General features: G+C 37.6%; 1 pseudogene; it reads left to right on the forward strand.

Annotated features, from left to right (window-relative positions):
* LOC121739906 overlaps positions 1-19659 on the forward strand; it is a 66758-nt pseudogene that overhangs the window by 8339 nt on the left and 38760 nt on the right.

Raw genomic sequence — 19659 nt, forward strand, 5'->3', positions numbered from 1 at the left:
AGGCTGAAAAATACTGTTATGCTAAGTACTCACATACGGTTTTGCTCGATCGAGCAAAACCCGCGGCTCGGGATTTCGTCCACACATTCAGCATTGCTCGATAGTTTTATTCTAAATCGATATATTATTTAATTCTATCAAGCCGGCTTGATGCGAGCCTTCGAGCTGTCAGTTTTGCGGTCCGCACAGTGATTGAATAATAATCACTGTGCGGACCGCAAAACTGACAGCATTTGGAGTAAAACTATCGAGCAAAACCGCATGTCAGTACTTAGCATCACTATAAGTTCGCCAACGAAATAACTGGAGGCACTACACTATTCCCTTCGCTACCCTAACCTATCCCCTTCCCTACCCTCCCCTATTCCCTCTTAAAAGGCCGGCAACGCACTTGCAGCTGTTCTGATGCTGCGAGTGTCCATGGGCGACGGAAGTTGCTTTCCATCAGGTGACCCGTTTGCTCGTTTGCTTATTTCATAAAAAAAAAGAACGCACCGAACATAGTACACAAAATGCGTCGCGTACGTTGCCGGGTGCGGACGAATATGCGAGGTTTCACATCATTTCATTCGAATACAGTCATAAGTTAGGTCGATACTGTTTTTGCTATAATCATACAACAAAATATCCAACGTGCGTCTAACAAATCAGCAGATGTCAGATACGATCAGCACAATTTCAGGAATGATGTAGTTTGTCAGGAAGACAGAGCCTTATCTCCAGATTCGCTTTACTAATGACACGAACAATTATTCCTTTGCGGTCTCTACGAACTCAAACCACAGACGTACGGTATAAGCATACCTCGTATTGGACTCCAAGTTTCTTGAGTATAAGTTTGTTCAAGTATTTTGTAGTGACAGAGAGACCTCAGAACAATAACACGATTTCAACATCAATTTTATGACTCGTATCATATTCGTGTTATGTGTTGTGTGTTATGTGTTGCAGTTATGTGTACTTATACGTCTACTAATGCGAAACTTCCACGTCGGTCTATGATAGACAAAAACAGGATTACACAAATAAAGTTAATATTTAAGGGGGGCTCCCATACAGCAAACGTTATATTTTTGGCCTTTCTGGCTCGTAAGTCGTAATCCATAGGCATCCATTATGCAGTAGGTTTTGCTGTCAGTTTTACCACAGTCATGGCTGTAACCATGCTGTAACTGATGGATAACCTACCGTGTAAGAGCGTGACAGACGGTTGCATGAAGTCGATTAACGAAAATTTTGATTTTTGCTTCATGCAACCATCAGTCACGAATTTTGAGTGAGTGTTGTCACATCTGACAAAATAGGAAAAAAATTAGAAACGTTAGAAACCTTTGAAAATTTTGAGTTTGACTGATATAAAACATGTATAAAACTGAAGAGAATTGAGTGACCGTCTAAAACCATTCGTCAGTCCATCAGTCACCATCAGTCAAACATAATTCATGGTTGACGGAATTGACAGTCGCTTGTATGAGCGTGTTATGGATGCCATAACAACAACATAATTATAGAGTATATCCACTTGAAATTTTCGGAAAATCCTCAATCATTATAATTATGTGAACTTTCATATAAATTTAATAATAAACCTAAAATTAAAATAAATAATTAAGGGGAGCTCCCATACAAAAAATACAAATATTCCCTACTTTCGCTCTATAACGGTACGGAACCCTGAGTGCGCGAGTCCGACTCGCACTTGGCCGATTTTAATTGGATTTTCATGTCAAGTAACAAGTTCTTGACATGAAAATCCATAAATTAATAATTCTAAAAAGTTAAAGAATTTGTTTGTATACAAATTCTTTAACTTTTTAGAATTATCCTAGAACACAATGCATCATGTAATAATAGAAAACAAAATGATGCTGAGAGTCATGAACTGTGGATGCGAAACAATTAATTTACTGCATTCGTAACGGGATATTGGAGTCAACAGACCCGCTCACATTAAGAACCCATTAGATTCTCGTATCTAATACAATTTAAATGGTGACTACACTGGCACTGTTATAACGAAGTTTCACAGAAAATGATCTATTATAACGTCTTTAATAGTATAATATGCAATAATCAATCGACTTTGAAAAGGTTACTGATTACATTGCGTTTTATACTTGGGAGTTGGAGGCCGCAGTTGGGGCGGTAACTCCAAGAAACCCCGGTTCCTTCCAATAAGGAGACGCAAACACAGCATTCTCCCCCGTAGGCCGTAACATTTTTATAATTCCTCGGAGCTCACGCTTTATAAATTGCAAATTGCTAAACAAACTACACACGTCAGTTATAAGATACTTTGTAATGGATATCTAGGCATGTTGAGGTAAAAAGCGGTGTCAATTAAATTGCCCCACTACAGGCACAATAAACTTTAGAAAAGCACATAACTTTCACTCCATCTCAGGGATAGAGACAATTTGAATGATTAAAATTTAATTTTTCTTTGCTGTTACGTGAACTACAAAATCGTATTTTCAAGTACCTATATATTAATACGTGAGAGAAAAACTTTGTAACTCTTTTTACGAAATATGGGGAAACGTAGGTGCATGAAATTTCGCACAGTTATAGTTTATATGGTGAAGGAGTGCATCGAGCTAATATTATTTTAAAATTATGCTTTTATCATATGTATTTTTAACAAATAAAACGTTACACACACTACGACACTGCTAATAGGAAAAATGAAAGATTTTTGAGTGACAAGCCTATACATACGAATTATACTCTTTTATTTATGGTTGAAGTCTGTTGACAACAAGTTGACAAATTGAAAATGGATTATTGTTTTTTTTTTTTTTATTTAATTTTAGATACTATTAGACAATGCTTAAACGGCCAGTCTGAGATCAGCTGAGCCTGGGTCCCAGAGACAAGAATTGACAAAAATTATGATGAAGTCAATATTTTTTACAAAATATAGGTAGTAGTCCTAATGTCGTTGCAAGTAAGGTCGAATTTCGACCATTGGGCGATCTCTAGTTGTAAGTATTGAACTACTAAAATGTATAGTCTATAATATTGTCATCATAATGTGTCGCATAGAGTCGCAGTCTGCAAAGAGAATATAATGACGAAAAATGATACTTATGAAAATTTTTCAATTTTTTTCAAACAACTTTTTTTTGACGAGAACAATATAAGTACACTGGCTTCCCTCTTTCGATCCAAGGACGGATGATTTTATGACTACCATCAGTCCAATATCATCATCAACATCATGAACATCGACAATACGACTCACTCATTCAGTTTACAGGCCCTCATTTGGAAATCGCGGAGATAAAGGAATCGTTTCCTTGATGTGGGGTCATCGAGTGAGATGCCATTATGTTTGTGAAGGCAGCCATCAGCATCTTGTAGATTGATTTGTTAATATTCAAACGACTGATGCCAAGACATCGACCTTTATATTTGGTATTTTTAAGGTATTATCATCAAAGATATTGTATCATTGTATATTCTAGTTGTTACTTTGTGAAATTACACTATATATAATAAAAGAGAAAGTTTGAAAGTGTGTATGTTTGCCACTTCCTCAGGAAAAAACTATAAAATGGATTTTTTTTAATGAAATAAGAGGGCAAACGAGCAAACGGGTCACCTGATGGAAAGCAACTTCCGTCGCCCATGGACATTCGCAGCATCAGCAGAGCTGCAGGTGCGTTGCCGGCCTTTTAAGAGGGAATAGGGTAGTAAGGGAGGGTAGGGAAGGGAAGGGAATAGCGTAGGGGATTGGGCCTCCGGTAAACTCACTCACTCGGCGAAACACAGCGCAAGCGCTGTTTCACGCCGGTTTTCTGTGAGAACGTAGTATTTCTCCGGTCGAGCCGGCCCATTCGTGCCGAAGCATGGATTTTGATCAAATTACAGTTAATACTCTACTTTATCATATTGTCTACTTTGTATGCTGAAAAAGTTAAGTGTTCTCTTACCTAACCATTACCACACCATTACCGGCAAAATAAATCAATAACTAAGAATTTTCTGTAACTACAGATACGATACTCATCAGTACGATTTCTATTTTGATTTTTAATGTAAATAAACAATGCATAGGTGTTGCATCATTCCATCAAACCATTCCTGCGACTTACGCAGATATTAAAATGGACACGTTTAATTGTTGTTGTCGCTATTAGAGCCATTGCCGGCAATCAGTAACAACTAATGTGTGTGGAACGACAACGTTTCTCCGAACACTACGTGATGCGACGCGATGTATCACGTAGAGATCTAAGAGCGTTTTTACATCATACGGTACGATATCGTTGCACCGAAATGATATAGTTCGGATGTCGTATCTGCGTTAAAAATGCCTTTGATTACCTACGGCAATCGTCGTTCTTTATACAAAAATATCATCTTACTTATTTTGACAAAATGCTATAAGCAGCTAGGCATGTGTTTCCACTTTTCTCTCGATCTTTATCCTCTGAAAGTGTTATCACACCAAGGTAGGCCGCCCTTAAGAAAATATTTTTCTTAGTCCTAATAAAGACTTTTGTAAACATTTGAAGTAAAGCCGTGATCTACGCAATACTTACTGAATTCGACATAAACATTATATGCTGGGCTATAGTTATGCCTACGGTATATTTAACCTTCCTCATAACAAAATAATAATAATCATTTTGATAATATAACTTAAATTGTAAAACCTAATGTACATTGTGAAACAATTTCTCGGAACTCGGGCGCGGGTAAAATGTATATTAAGTTAAAGCTGAAATCTTTAGCAGTCCTGGTTAGGTACCCGATGCAAATGGCCCGGTTCACATTGCAACCGACGATGCGATTTTTAAAAGCATTCAGCGGTAATGGCAGCCAGTACCATCTTCACCTCAGCATCGTTAAGACCGGCCTCTGATCACATCTATGGAGCAGCTCGTCAGCAGTCACTTTATAAAGGTTTATTAGTTTTTCGCCTCGGTAATTTTGAGCGTCTGGAAAGAGACTTGCGAATTATCTTAATCTAATTTTTATCGGAATTCAGATCTTACAAAATTGAATTCGGATAGGATATCAGGATAGGATATCAGTATAAACTCTATTGTGACCCGTTCGTAAATATACTACACTAGCTTCCCGCAGCCGGCTCCGTTGAAAAACCAGCTATAACCGTTTTTCACGGGAACATTTTTGGGGCAAAATTTATGAAATTCAAAATGCAGAGATTGAACTACTACCCTACCGAATTTAATAAAAAATTGTTTAGTAGTTTTAGCCTTAAGAAGCAACAAGCACACACACTTCAATCTTAGTAAATACTTGGGATTTGCTTATGATTTTTATCTATTTAAGCATTTATGAAAGACTCCGTGGTCTAATGGTATAGAGGGCGGCTCTTGACTCGAAGGTCGTGGGTTCGATTCCCGCGTTGGAAACATGTTATTTCCAAGTTTTGTTAGGACAATGCAGGCTGATCACCTGATTGTCTGACAAGTAAAGATGATCCATGCGTCGGATGGGCATGTAAAAAAGTCGGTCCTGCGCCTGATCTCTCGCCAGTCGTGTCGGTCTTTTGTCCCACTGGGTTATGAGAGTAAAGGAATAGAGAGTGCTCTTGTGTACTGCGCATACACTTGGGCACTTTAAAATTACTCCTGCGTAGCTGGCCTGGTTTCAATAAAACAGGCCACCGTCACCAAAACCGGTGTAAGAGTTATTATTATATTATTATTATCTATTTAAGACTATTTAATGATCAGAGGGCGTGACTCGTTCAAGAAATACAACTGGAATTTCCAAGTTTCTGTTACTAATTAAATTAGTTAGGACAAACGGTACAGAACATAAATTTCGAGTTGCGAAATCCAAATAAATGTCTTATATAAGTGTTTTTATGACTTTTTAAAAGATTAATAGCGTATTGAAAAGTGATAATGGAAAATTAAAAAGTTGTCCGTAGAAACATAAGTTGAAGAGCACTTAGTGGTAATCGGAGCTTAGCGTTACATTTTGAAGACCGACCTAATCTTAGAGCAAACGGACGACTCTAGTCGCAAAATACCCCCCGATCTCCTCCGCAACATCCGAACTAATATATTATAAATGCGATTCGTCTATGATCTATCTGTTACCTTTTTACTCTTACCGTAATAGTGCCGGCAAAAGGATAGTTTACATACAAGAAAAATTATGGCTCCGGCGCGATAAACGAATGCTCAACGAGCACGGAACATTTGATCTCTTCTATTTCTGGCGCGTAGAGTATACACAATACTTTACAAAACTCTAAATTAAGACTATCTAGTGACAGCGCGATAATCGCTCGTTTGCGCAGAACCTTATCCGTGCCTGTAAAATATTATCCTGAGTTCATTAAGCGAGGCCCTCTGTCGACCACGATCCATTGTCCGCTATCTACTGTCGCCGTTTCAATTGCCATTTAATTTATTTTTCAGGACACTTACAGTGGCGTCGTTGAATGAAAAATAGGGCTCCCACTTCTTAATGAATTTAAAAAGATCTTCGAAAAGCTATTGCATTTAATGATCGTACGAATTTGTTTCGTAGATATGTATTCCTGCAATATATTATGATAAACAAAATATATTACTTAAGCAATATCACGAGTTTTAACATAAATATAATAATTATTATTATGAATTTAGGGATTGCAATACTACGTCATTTTCAATCCGGTCCAGATTTGACCGAATTCCCATCAATCCGGCCGGCCGGATTAATGACATTGAAATAAAAAGCAAAAATCGTCCTATTTTTGCTTTTGAGTTAAAAATCCCTAGCATCTATAAATGCAGCTGATTTAGCGTAAGGACACATCTGCCGAACGTACGGCGCCGAAAGTTCCGCCGACGGAAGGTTACGGTTACTAGCGCGTACTGAACGCGGCGTAATTTACGCTGATGTGTCATAGAGAACTCGAAATACATAGCGAGCGTATTGAGCCGAACGTTCTGCAGATCATGTCGCGACACTTATACAGTACATATTTTAAAAGCGAAGTAACCACTTTTCAAATACTGTAGTGCCTAGGGAACAAGATTTTAAATGTTCGTATTGTTATCCAAGCACATACGGCATTCTTACAAGTTGCTGGATCCGGTTTTCCGGATTGAAATCCTATATGGATTTAAGCAAGTCGACATGTCTGGTTAAGTCACTCCGGATCTTCTCACCGTGTTAGTTCTCACTTCTCAAACCGGTGGTAGACAGCAGTAAGGGATCGACGTTAAAATGTACATCCTACTTTGAATGAAAAATATTCACTACTGTCTTTGATTGTAGTAATAAAAAATCGGCCAAGTGCAAGTCGAACTGCGCACGAAGGGTTCCGTAACGTTATAGAGGAAAAATAGGCCAAAAATTGTGTTTTTGTATGCGAGCCCCCCTCAAACCTTTTTTTTATGAAATAAGGGGGCAAACGAGCAAACGAGTCACCTGATGGAAAGCAACTTCCGTCGCCCATGGACATTCGCAGCATCAGAAGAGTTGCAGGTGCGTTGCCGGCCTTTTAAAAGGGAATAGGGTAATAGGGGAGGGTAGGGAAGGGAAAGGAATAGGGGAGGGTGGGGAAGGGAATAGAGTAGGGTATTGGGCCTCCGGTAAACTCAATCACTCGGCGAAACACAGCGCAAGCGCTGTTTCACGCAGGTTTTCTGTGAGAACATGGTATTTCTCGGGTCGAGCCGGCCCATTCGTGCCGAAGCGTGTCTCTCCCATGTAACCTTTATTTTATTTAAGTATTATTATTAATTATTAAAGAAGACATTTAACTAAGGCTTTTGTTAAAATTTTAAGTGCTAAGACTAAAAAAATATTTTATTTTGTTTTTAGTATTTGCCGTTATAGCGGCAACAGAAATACACAATCTGTGAAAATTTCAGAAGTCTAGCTATAGTGGTTACTGGGTTACAGCCTGGAGACAGACAGACAGACAGACGGACATACATCGAAGTCTAAGTAATAGGGTCCCGTTTTTACCTTTTGGGTACGGAACCCTAAAAATATAAGTAGGTCAGTTTAAAAATCTCGTTTTCCACATCATAAATCATTTCGGAAAAAGAATCTAAATGAAACTATACCAAATAAAATTGTTTTATAATGTTGTATATATTGTTTTAGTCTCGTGGATTTAATATCCGACATAATAAGTTGCACCTGGCGGGTAACGAGCGATAAAATTATCACTAATAAAATTATTATGACTTTTCTTATGACGGAAACGGAAGTCAAGGCTTAGAATTAATAGCTTTTAATTTGCGCACCTTTATTAAAGTTTTATTTAATTGAATACTATTGTATCAGTACTTTGTTATAGTGTGCTTAAATTATATATTTCAAGCAGTAACATAATTTTTAATTTATACCAATTTAATTTTTAACAAATTTTAGAAATACTTGCTTCTATCAGTTTAAAATATATAATTGTTTTAAGAGTTCCGTAGTCAACGAGGAACCCTTATAATTTCGGTCTGTCCGCCCGTCTGCCCCTCTGTCTGTCTGTCTGCTCGTGGTTTTGCTCAGAGAATATAGGACCTACAAAGCTGTAATTTGGCATGAATGCACATACCCTTGATGTCGACAAAATGGTACATGAAATCTTATAAAAAAATATTTTTATAGTACCTTCCCTTCGCGTCCATCGTGTGTCGTTGGATAGGTTTTTTAAAAATATTATGAGTATATTACAAGGTTCAAACACTTACGAATTTTGTCGCGGAGCACTTTTATTAATCCCGACGTTTCGGCTACTTTACAGCGGCCGTGGTCACGGGTGGACTGAGGTGACAGGCGTCCAATTTATTGAAGTTCTTCAACTACCCGAAGATTCATCAATTTTTGTTTGCGTTCCGATCTACGCAGAACGAACTTACAGTGTCATGAAGCCGAGGTTTCCTAGATTTAGAAGTTGTATGGTTTGCCTAAGATACACAAAGCCAATGCTCCTCTTCGACCAATTGTGAGCCAAATCGACTCACCAACTTACAAACTGGCTCAGCTAGTGGCTACCGTACTTACACCTCTACGCGGACAGACCAAGGCCCATGTAAAGGATTCCTACCACTTTGTTGATGAGATTAAACACCTACGCCTCAGAGACAATGAACAACTGGTCAGTTTCGATCAATGAACAACTGGACAGTCACTGTTCACTTGCCTACCAATACAGCAGTGTATCGAAATTGTTACAAGAAGGCTCAGAGAGAATGACTTACCAGTTGAATATGCGGACTTGTTAGAGCACTGCCTTACATCTGGCTATATGTTGTGGAATTATGACTTTTACAGGCAAGTAGATGGTGTAGCGATGGGCTCACCTGTTTCACCTGTTGTGGCTGATATTTTATGGAAGACTTTGAGAAGTTAGCCCTTGAGTCCTCACCTATACAACCCACCTTCTATAAGCGGTATGTAGATGACACTTTCACAATATTACCATCGGACAAATTTATCCATATTCCTTGAGCACCTGAACAGCCTCAACTCGAAAATACAGTTTACAATGGAGTTAGAGAAAGATAATTCCTTAGCCTTCTTGGATGTATTAGTAATAAGAAATCCTGACGGCACATTAGGTCATACAGTGTATCGCAAACTTACACACATAAACAGATATTTAAATGGTGATTCCCATCATCACCTAGCACAGGTAAGTACTGTTGGAAAATCTTTATTTCAAAGAGCGCGAGGAATCTGCGATGAACAGCATTTGGATACCGAGCTTCATCATGTTGCACAAGTTCTACGCGACAATAAGCTCCGGGCACCACGCAAACAGAGCAGCAACCGAGTGAAGCCGGCAACAGTGGAGAGATTACCTGCAGTGTTACCATTTATAAAGGGAGTCACTGATAAAGTTAGCTACATTCTAAGGAAAGCTTCAATAAAAACATACTTTAAGCCGCCCAAAAAGATCAGCCAATGTTTACCATCAGTGAAATGCAACATACCCCTTCAAGATGCAGGAATCTACAAACTCGACTGTGATTGTGGCCTCTCTTATATAGGGCAAACCAAAAGGGCCATCAAAACCCGTATCAAGGAACACATTGCAGATATCAAAAACCGTAGGAACACCAAGTCCGCAATTTGTGAACACACACTGGATCAACCTCGCCATTACATAAGATTTGGTAAGCCGCAAGTACTGGCAAAAGAAGCAAGATACCGCCCAAGAATGATACGCGAGACCATTGAAATTAAAAAACACCCTAATTTTAACCGCGAAGATGGTTGGGTGCTGCCATCTAGTTGGGATCAAGTGATAAATAAACTAAAGCACAAATCTAGGAAACCTCGGCTTCATGACACTGTAAGTTCGTTCTGCGTAGATCGGAACGCAAACAAAAATTGATGAATCTTCGGGTAGTTGAAGAACTTCAATAAATTGGACGCCTGTCACCTCAGTCCACCCGTGACCACGGCCGCTGTAAAGTAGCCGAAACGTCGGGATTAATAAAAGTGCTCCGCGACAAAATCCGTAAGTGTTTGAACCTTGTAATATAATGAGTGATACTCGCGTAAACCTAAGAAATCATTAATATTATGAGTATTCATAGATCATTTTCCGATTGAGGGATCCGTTTGTGAAATATTAAGTTTTAAAGTGGAAAAAATCGTTAGAGTCCAGTGTTACCCGCCCCCTCCCCTTCTACCAGCTAAACGGTTGCTTCTGGAAATGCGAAAAAAATCATGGGAAGTGGGAAATATGCTGAATTTAAAAGGAAAACTATCACGGCAAAGAAGACTTCATAAGTTATTTAGCAATAGTCGATCAACTAAATAAAATGTATTCGGCGAAGTATAAAGCAACTTTTCGTTCAAATTCCTTTGAAAGTAACTGAGATGATGTTGTTAGTAGTGTAAAACACGTTATAAATGTACATTCATTGACCATACAAACATTTTTTTAAACTAGCGGTACTAGTAAGTAGGTAAGTACTTTTTTTTAACTGAAAACTCGACTACTAAGTACTAAACAGAATTTACAATTTATTATTACTGCACTATTGCTTTACAAGCAGCTAATTTTTGAGTTGGATAATAATAAAATTCATTCTTAGATATTTTCATAAATAACGGAGATTAAACAGTTTAACTTTGAAATTAATTAAAACTTTTATTCATTAAACTGTTCTACGAGCAAGTTTTTACTATTAACTGCACAGAATATAATATTTCACAACAGTGTTATACTTAAAATACTATATTTAAATTATTTACGAAACAAAAAATAATACTTATTGAAAAAGAAATTAAAAAACATGAAAGACAAAATATTGCATAGACTACAATAATTATAACCAAGAAAACATAATAGTACAAGTAATTATACTAAGAGTATTTTCAAATAATAAAAAAAAACGAATATTTCTCTCTCTTCTAGAATCTGATGGCAAAAAGTGAGAAAATATATTGAATCTAGCAATACCGGGGTAGTTGGAATAAAACATTTTGATCTTTTTTTCCCATAGAGCGGATTATTCTGTGTGTAAAACCAATGTAAAACATGCAAATATAAAAATGTATCCAATGATTATATATTTTTTGAAAATCTGCTATCAGAATTTGCCATCAGATCCTGGTAGACCTATAATTATTAATGTTATTGCTAAGTTAGTCAATGACCTTCAGTCGTGCATTTTGTACGAAATAAGAACAACGTTGGAGTTGCGTGGACAGCATTAAGTTATCTTTATGTGGCGGTCGGCGGCCGGGGGTAATGTAGCATGCCAAGTTATGCTGATAACCGCCACATTACCGGAGAATTAATATTAGAACCATAGACTAGCATTTAGCACGCCCAAACTGTAAGTGAATAAAATTGCCAAGTAATAATTAGCTTATAATTTTTACGAACTGATTTCGTTTAGGAATATAAGAGAACATTTATATAGCGGGCGAATGAAATATATGTAAAGAACACAAACACAAATTTCAAAAGCGAAAGGCTCAGTCTCTTCGTTTGATTTTATTAAATAAGCTACGAAATTGGTATAATTTCGTAGCTTATTTAATATATTGATAAAGAAAAAGTATGAATTACACAACGAAAAAAAAAGGATATATAAATTTTTGGGTCACGTAGATCATCATTTTGAGCATCCAATGTTAATCAACGAGTAGCATAGAAATTACGAGATGTAAATTAAAACGACCTTGAGAAGGTTTTCCAGAGGCTTCGAATATCCCTCGTCCCTCGGCAGGGCGAGTGGATGGCACACATTGCTATCGTTTGTAATGCAATAAATTCCTCAGTAAACATTTACTCTTACCTATAAATTTAACTTAAACTTTAGTTTAACCCGTGTCTCTTAAAATATAATATTTACTTTCTATATCATGTAAAATGAGTCTATGTGTTTCTTGTTTTTAGCCTAAAAGAAGTAGGCAAGTCTGTTTGTAATTTTTCGAAATTAGTTTGTAGCGCGGGAACTGTCAATTTTTCTGGGGTAAAAACTGTCATGCGTCCTTTTTCGGGACTCAAAGTAAAGATGCCAAATTTCATCAAAATAGGTAGTGTGAAGTGGTAACACTCAAACAGCTAGACAGATATTGGTATTGATTGAAGATTGATTCAATTGATTCTTTATGATGTGACGCTATAGAGTAAGAACCGTAAAAACGGAACCCTAGATTTTTCTACAAGCACTAAAACGAGGAAAAAGATACAACATAGAGCTAAAAACGTTTAACTGTTTGTACGGAACCATTCTACGAGTTTAACTTGTACCATCGAAGAAATTTATATATAGGCAGTTGTCGAACCTACGTCAATCGGTCGGATTACGTCAATTCAGCTGCGATCTGGCGGCTGGGTTTGACATATGCGAGCAAATTACGTAGGTTCGCCGTGTGCCTATGACTCAACTCTGATTGTACATGGCGGGTTTTGTAAGAATGATTAGTATGTATTGTTGCAGTGTTTACGCGATGGAGGAGGAGTGAGGCGGGCGGCATGGCGGGGATGCCCGTATTGGGGAACAGCGTGGGCGCGGCCGAGCTCAGAGAAGGTTAGTACAAAAGTACTAAGTACTAGTATAAGAAAATTGCGCCCTGCAGTAGAAACTATGGGGTGCTCATTTTTATACTACTTGTCAAGAAAGTTGAATAGCTATAATAAGGCCTAGAATAGTTATGAAAATGTTTCGATTGATTAGTGATTACAAATCGGAGATAAAGCTGTTAGAAGTACCTTTAGTAGGTCCAAAAATCATATTCAACGCTCCAGTTTCGAGAAATCTAAATTAAAAATATGTGTTTTAAAATAATACAGAGCGTTGAGTCTACTATTTATCATAAGCTAAATAGTAGACGCTACTAATAAAGATACAATTTTTGCCATGCACGCCACCATCGTTTCGGCTGGTTAGCAACAGAAGCGGTGCGAGATGGCTGCGAAATATCGTAGAAAGAGATACGTTATGTCGTAAAATGTACTACGAGATTTCGTAGAAAGTGCTACGACATTTCGTAGCAAGAGCTACGTTATGTCGTAGAATGTGCTACGACATTTCGTAGAAAGAGCTACGTTATGTCGTAGAATGTGCTACGACATTTCGTAGTAAGAGCTACGTTCATATGTCGTAGAATGTGCCACGAGATTTCGTAGAAAGTGCCACGACATTCCGTAGAAAGAGCTACGACATTTCGTAGAAAGAGCTACGTTATGTCGTAGAATGTGCTACGACATTTCGTAGTAAGAGCTACGTTCATATGTCGTAGAATGTGCCACGAGATTTCGTAGAAAGTGCCACGACATTCCGTAGAAAGAGCTACGACATTTCGTAGAAAGAGATACGTTATGTCGTAGAATGTGCTACGAAATATCGTAGAAAATGCTATGGACGTTCTATGAGGTGTCATAGAAAGTGCTACGAGATGTCGTACAGCTTCGTAGTTGTGTTACGATATTCTGTCGACGAGGGCCCTGTAAAATATAGACATTAGACATCTATCCGAGGGGATTGTGCTACGTAGTATGGAAGGATGTGCACCGATACAACACGTGAATGTTAGGTCAAGGCTACGACTTCAGTTTGTTGACAGAAATAAACGTAAGAGTTTTAACGTATTTACTAAATAAAAGTGTAATATGTAAACCAATCAATAATAATTTGTGATTTAATTGTGCCGCTTAAAACTTGTGTTTTAAAATCAGATGTAAAATTTGTTACTGTATTAATGGCCTCAGAAGCTAAAATAAAAAAAATTTCCTCTACGTGGTAGAGGATTTTTTCAACCTTAAATTTTTTCGCCTAAACGTCTTTACATGTGACCCACCACCCACTGTAACTGTAAACTTAGTTATAGTGAGTGCATTACAGTAAACATCAACATAATAAAACGTTATATATAATTTATGCTTACTGATCACCGGAACAACCTTGTTCAGATGTATTCTGCCTCAGAGTTTCCTAGATCCTTATGTTGTTGGAATAAAGGTGCTTTTAGGTTCAGAACAACTGAACATGTACCTGTTGCGTTGTACAATTTTACAATTGGATTCCTCGTATTGAAGACGAGAATGGATGAAGTGGGTAACTGACAATTTAAAAATTATTGTTTTTTTGAATGAATGAATAGGCTTTAGGGTGCGTTTCCGCCGGAGATGAGCTAAGCTGTGTTGCGAGGAATGTGTTTTACAAGAACCAATAGAATCGTTTCGCTGAACGTGGTCAGGAAAATGAAGCGTTTATTGGTTCTTAAGAACACATTCCTTGCCTCAGCTCCAGTGGAAACGCAGCCTTAGGACAGGGAAAATTATTTGAAATTAAAAAAAAAATATATGTATGCCAGATATTTTAGCCAGATTATGACGTACGTAACTTACACGGTTTGTTGAAATTATTAGGGAGAAATAAGTTTCTGTCCTCAGGTTATAATATTTTAGTTATCCACTTCACTCATTGTCTTTTATTGAACGAAGCGACGCAGTATTGATATTAATTTGATTGTGATGAAATGGACATCGGTTTTTCCCATTGTTTATTCAAATCCTTTACACGCGTGTGGGTGCATTGTTTTGCTCTTTTGTTGGAGCTTCACCGATATTGACCTTCACCTTGTACCTGGTATCAGAATTCTACTAAAGCCTTTTTCCGATAAAACAGAAAATAATATTTTCGCATCATGGGATTGATCTTATGATGTGAAAATATTATTGTCGACTAAGTATATCGATAAGGAGAAGAGACGTTTGCATTTAAACTCCTTAGACAGTTCTTCGTATAATATTATGTACACATTTACTATATTTTAGATTTTTAAGCTATCTTGAACTTACCTTCTCTGAGCATGTCTATAGATTTCAGGCAAGTCAGTCACCCATCAACATCATACATTTTATAGGAATATAACATGTGATGTTCAGAAATACTAATATTCGTATTTCGTAGTATCTATGCTATTTTTGACATAATTTTATAAGCTTTGGCTTTATTTTTTTTATTTTTTTTTATTTTATGAAATAAGAGGGCAAACGAGCAAACGGGTCACCTGATGGAAAGCAACTTCCGTCGCCCATGGACACTCGCAGCATCAGAAGAGCTGCAAGTGCGTTGCCGGCCTTTTAAGAGGGAATAGGGTAATAGGGGAGGGTAGGGAAGAGAAGGGAAGGGAATAGTTGAGGGTAGGGAAGGGAATAGGGTAGGGGTTAGGGGATTGGGCCTCCGGTAAACTCACTCACACGGCGAAACACAGCGCAAGCGCTGTTTCACGCCGGTTTTCTGTGAGAACGTGGTATTTATCCGGTTGAGCCGGCCCATTCGTGCCGAAGCATGGCTCTCCCACGTATAAAGTTAGAAAATATAATCTATGTATTATATTTTCTAACTTTGAGCACGACTTTTACTTTCCTTCAGTAGCCTAATTAATTCGAAACTTTGCATATGTATAATCAAGAGTCAATGATAATGCAATAATTAGTTAAAATTAAAAAAAAAATAGTTTGTTCGTTTTTTTTAACTATTACTTATTGCTTATCATGATTTTCCTTTTTTTTTTATTCTGTAGATGTGAGCAACAGATCATCGAGCAGCGGCTCCCGGCGAGGATCTTCTCCTCATAGGATACAGGTAATTTATCTCCTAATTTCAATGTCTTGATTAGATCTTTTGCTAAGTTAGTTTAATTGTAGGTCAAGTCGCTTGGCGAAATCGAAGATGGCATAATATATAGACATATTTAATTTTTAGTTTTTACCAATACTGATCTGATATCTCAAAACGTGTTCTAGCAAGCATCCACCGCTCATCGCTCACTTCTCGCAGGTCTTTGAAAATACGTAATATAAGGCACATTTCCTATCATTTTCGCCGAGCTTCTTTAATGGGGGTGTTTGATATTCCATTTGTCACCCAGGTGCCGCTATGTAGCCTAAGAACGTTCGCTTCGTTCGACTGACCTGCCTCAACGTAGCGCTGGTCTATGGGATGACATGAAACAAGCACGCCTCGCTGGTGGCCGCGCCGGGCGCACGCTTAACGCAGGGAACGACCTTAGGGTCTATGATCTATCGTGCCAAATAGGCATATTATCGTGACACATATGATAGCTATTTCGTGACTCATGACAGCTATATCGTGACTCATGACAGCTATATCGTGACAAATGACAACAGTTTGATACGATAGACCCTAAGGCTACGCAGCGGCACCTGGTGGCAAACAGAATATCAGACACCCTCATTGTGCCGTGTGCGTGATTAGTAACTACATTATTGTGTCTAGGAGCACGAGGTGGAGGTGTCTCAGCGGCCGGACCTGACGAGTTCGCTGCCGGGCCGGCCGCGCCCCATCCGTGACGACTACCGTGACGGAGTGCCTACAGTGGTCAGTTGCCATGGTTACCTTTGACCGCGTAACGTATAGTTTATGCGATTAAGTACTATAGAAGTTGATTCATAGGCAGATTGCGGACCTACGTAACTTGGTCGCGTTGTGTCAATACCAGCCGACAGTTCATGACTAATATTAAATTGATATAATCCGACTAAATGACGTAGGTCCGTCAACTTCCTATGAATCAATTTTTTCGATGGTACTATCAGAGAAGTTAATTTATAGGCAGATGGTGGATCAGCGGAATCCGGTCGCGTTATGTCGAACCCAGCCGACAGATAGCTCATATTGAATAGATATAATCCGACCAAATGACTTCGGTTCTTCTTTAAAGTAGTACATAATATACAGTTCTCATACGTACAAATGCGAAGCAATATAAATAATTTATTTATCTCCTCATAGGACACACTTTTACTACATCCCAAATGAATTTATGTTAAGGCCATACGTTTGAGCTAACTTTTGGCACAATTGGTTTAAAATCTGGGGGCACGGGAGTGCCCCCGCCAAGATGAGCCAAGCGAAACGCGCAAGGGCACTACCTACCTTTTCTCGAAACGTTTCGTCGTTTTTGAACCCTCGTAACTTTGGTTTAAATAATGCCAGATAGTTAAACATGAACAAAAAAAGACATGGGTATAGTTATTAAATGCGCAAATTTTGAATATCGTAGCTATTATACTTTAGATTTTATAGGTGTCCAAAAATCCACAATTTGGTCACTGACTCACCGATCATCAAAACTGTTAGGGTACTTCCTGAAGTCTTAGAAAGCTGAAATTTGGTATGTAACATAATATTAGTAATGTAACAACATAAAAATTATCAAACCCAACTTAACCTATACCCGTACCATTATAGAGCAAAATTAGGCAAAAATTTGTGTTTTTTGTATGGGAGCCCCCCTTAATTTTTTATTTTATTTTAATATTATTATTAAATATTAAAGTAGACATATAACTAAGAACTTTGAGAAAAATTCAAGTACCTACCTGTTGCCATTATTGATATAGAGCAAAAAAGACCAAAAAAATCACGTTTGTTGTATGGGAGCCCCCCTTAAATATTAATTTGTTTTTAGTACTTGTTGTTACATCGGCAACAGAAATACATAATCGATGAAAATTTCAACTCTCTAGCTTCTACCGTTCTAGAGATACATCCTAGAGACAGATAGACAGACAGACGGACAGCGGACAGACATCGATGTCTCAGTAATAGGGTCCCGTTTTTACCCCTTGGGTACGGGAACTTATAAATAAGGTGAAAGTTTATAATTTATATGATAGTCGGTAAATCACGACGGCCGTCGCTAGATGCATGAGATACATCCAAGAGACAGATAGACAGACAGACAGACGGATAGCGGACAGACAATGAATTCGGTAGGTACGGAAACCTACAAGAAATACACCAAAAAAAAATCGGCCAAGTGCGAGTCGGATTCGCGCACGAAGGGTTCGGTACTGTAAACTATTAAAGAGCGAAAGTAGGGGAAAATATTTGTTTTTGTATGGAAGCCCCCCTTAATTATTTATTTTATTTCAATTTTATTATCAAATATTAAAGTACGTGTCTTATTGTTTGGGAGTCCCCCTTAAATATTTACTTTATTTTGTTTTTAGTATTTGTTGTTATAGCGGCACCAGAAATAATCTGTGAAAATTTCAGAAGTCTAGCTATAGCGGTTCTTGAGATACAGCCTGGAGATAGACGGACAGACATCGAAGTCACAGTAATAGGGTCCCGTTTTTACCCTATGGGTACGGAACCCTGAAAAATGAACTAAAAGAAAAAACAACGTAAACCAGCTTACAAAAAGAAATGAAATCCCACCAAAAACATGTTCATGTAAAAATGTTGCCAAGATGAGAACATAATATTATAGTTCGTCGTGTCAAAAAGTAGTGAGATCTCATGTAGAGCCAAGTTTCTAACCTTACATACTCAGCTCTAAATCTAAAAACCTTAATTTTACACTAAAGCGCGCAAAATATTTGATAATAATATTATGATGTGTCAGCCGTACGAGAAGAATCTAAAATCTCTACACATTAGTCAAAATCCGTGTCTAGGCCATTTTGTTATTCGCCAGGGCTTTGAACTTAATATACATTAATTAATGATAAATGGCTAGGCCACCGATTTTGACTAATGTGTAGAGTTTTTAGATTCTTCTCGTGCGGCTGACACATAATAATATTATTATCAAATATTTTGCCGCGCTTTAGTGTAAAATTAAGGTTTTTAGATTTAGGGCTGAGTATGTAAGGTTAGAAACTTGGCTCTACATGAGATCTCACTACTTTTTGACACGACGAACTATAATATTATGTTCTCATCTTGGCAACATTTTTACATGAAAATGTTTTTGGTGGGATTGATGTTTTTATATGAAAGAAAGCAGCAAAATTAGCAATAAGTATAACACAGATAATCCCCTAAAAATATAAAGAAGGTAAAAAAAAAAAAAACTCACCTGGAATAAATACCTACCTACTTTACTAACAATAAAATCATTTTTTAACGGCCATTCCCAATATTTGATCTATCTCTAGTTTTGCCCTACTAGAGATAGGAATAGCTCACAATTGACATAAAATATATGTCTCTAATGTCTAATGTGAGTTATTCCTATCTCTAGTAGGGCAAAACCAGAGATAGATCAAATATTGGGAACGGCCGTAATTCGTAATCTAAATGTCAGTGAGTTTTATGAGTATAAAAATCTTTTGTCGTCGGCTACGTAAAACTTTAAACTTTCTTAATTGGCAATTTTTAACAAAATTGGCTTTTATATACGTTAATGATTCCTTATAAGTTTTTAGAGAAACTTCTTTGTATT

Source organism: Aricia agestis, chromosome 1, assembly GCF_905147365.1.
Source record: "Aricia agestis chromosome 1, ilAriAges1.1, whole genome shotgun sequence".
Lineage (NCBI taxonomy): Eukaryota > Metazoa > Arthropoda > Insecta > Lepidoptera > Lycaenidae > Aricia > Aricia agestis.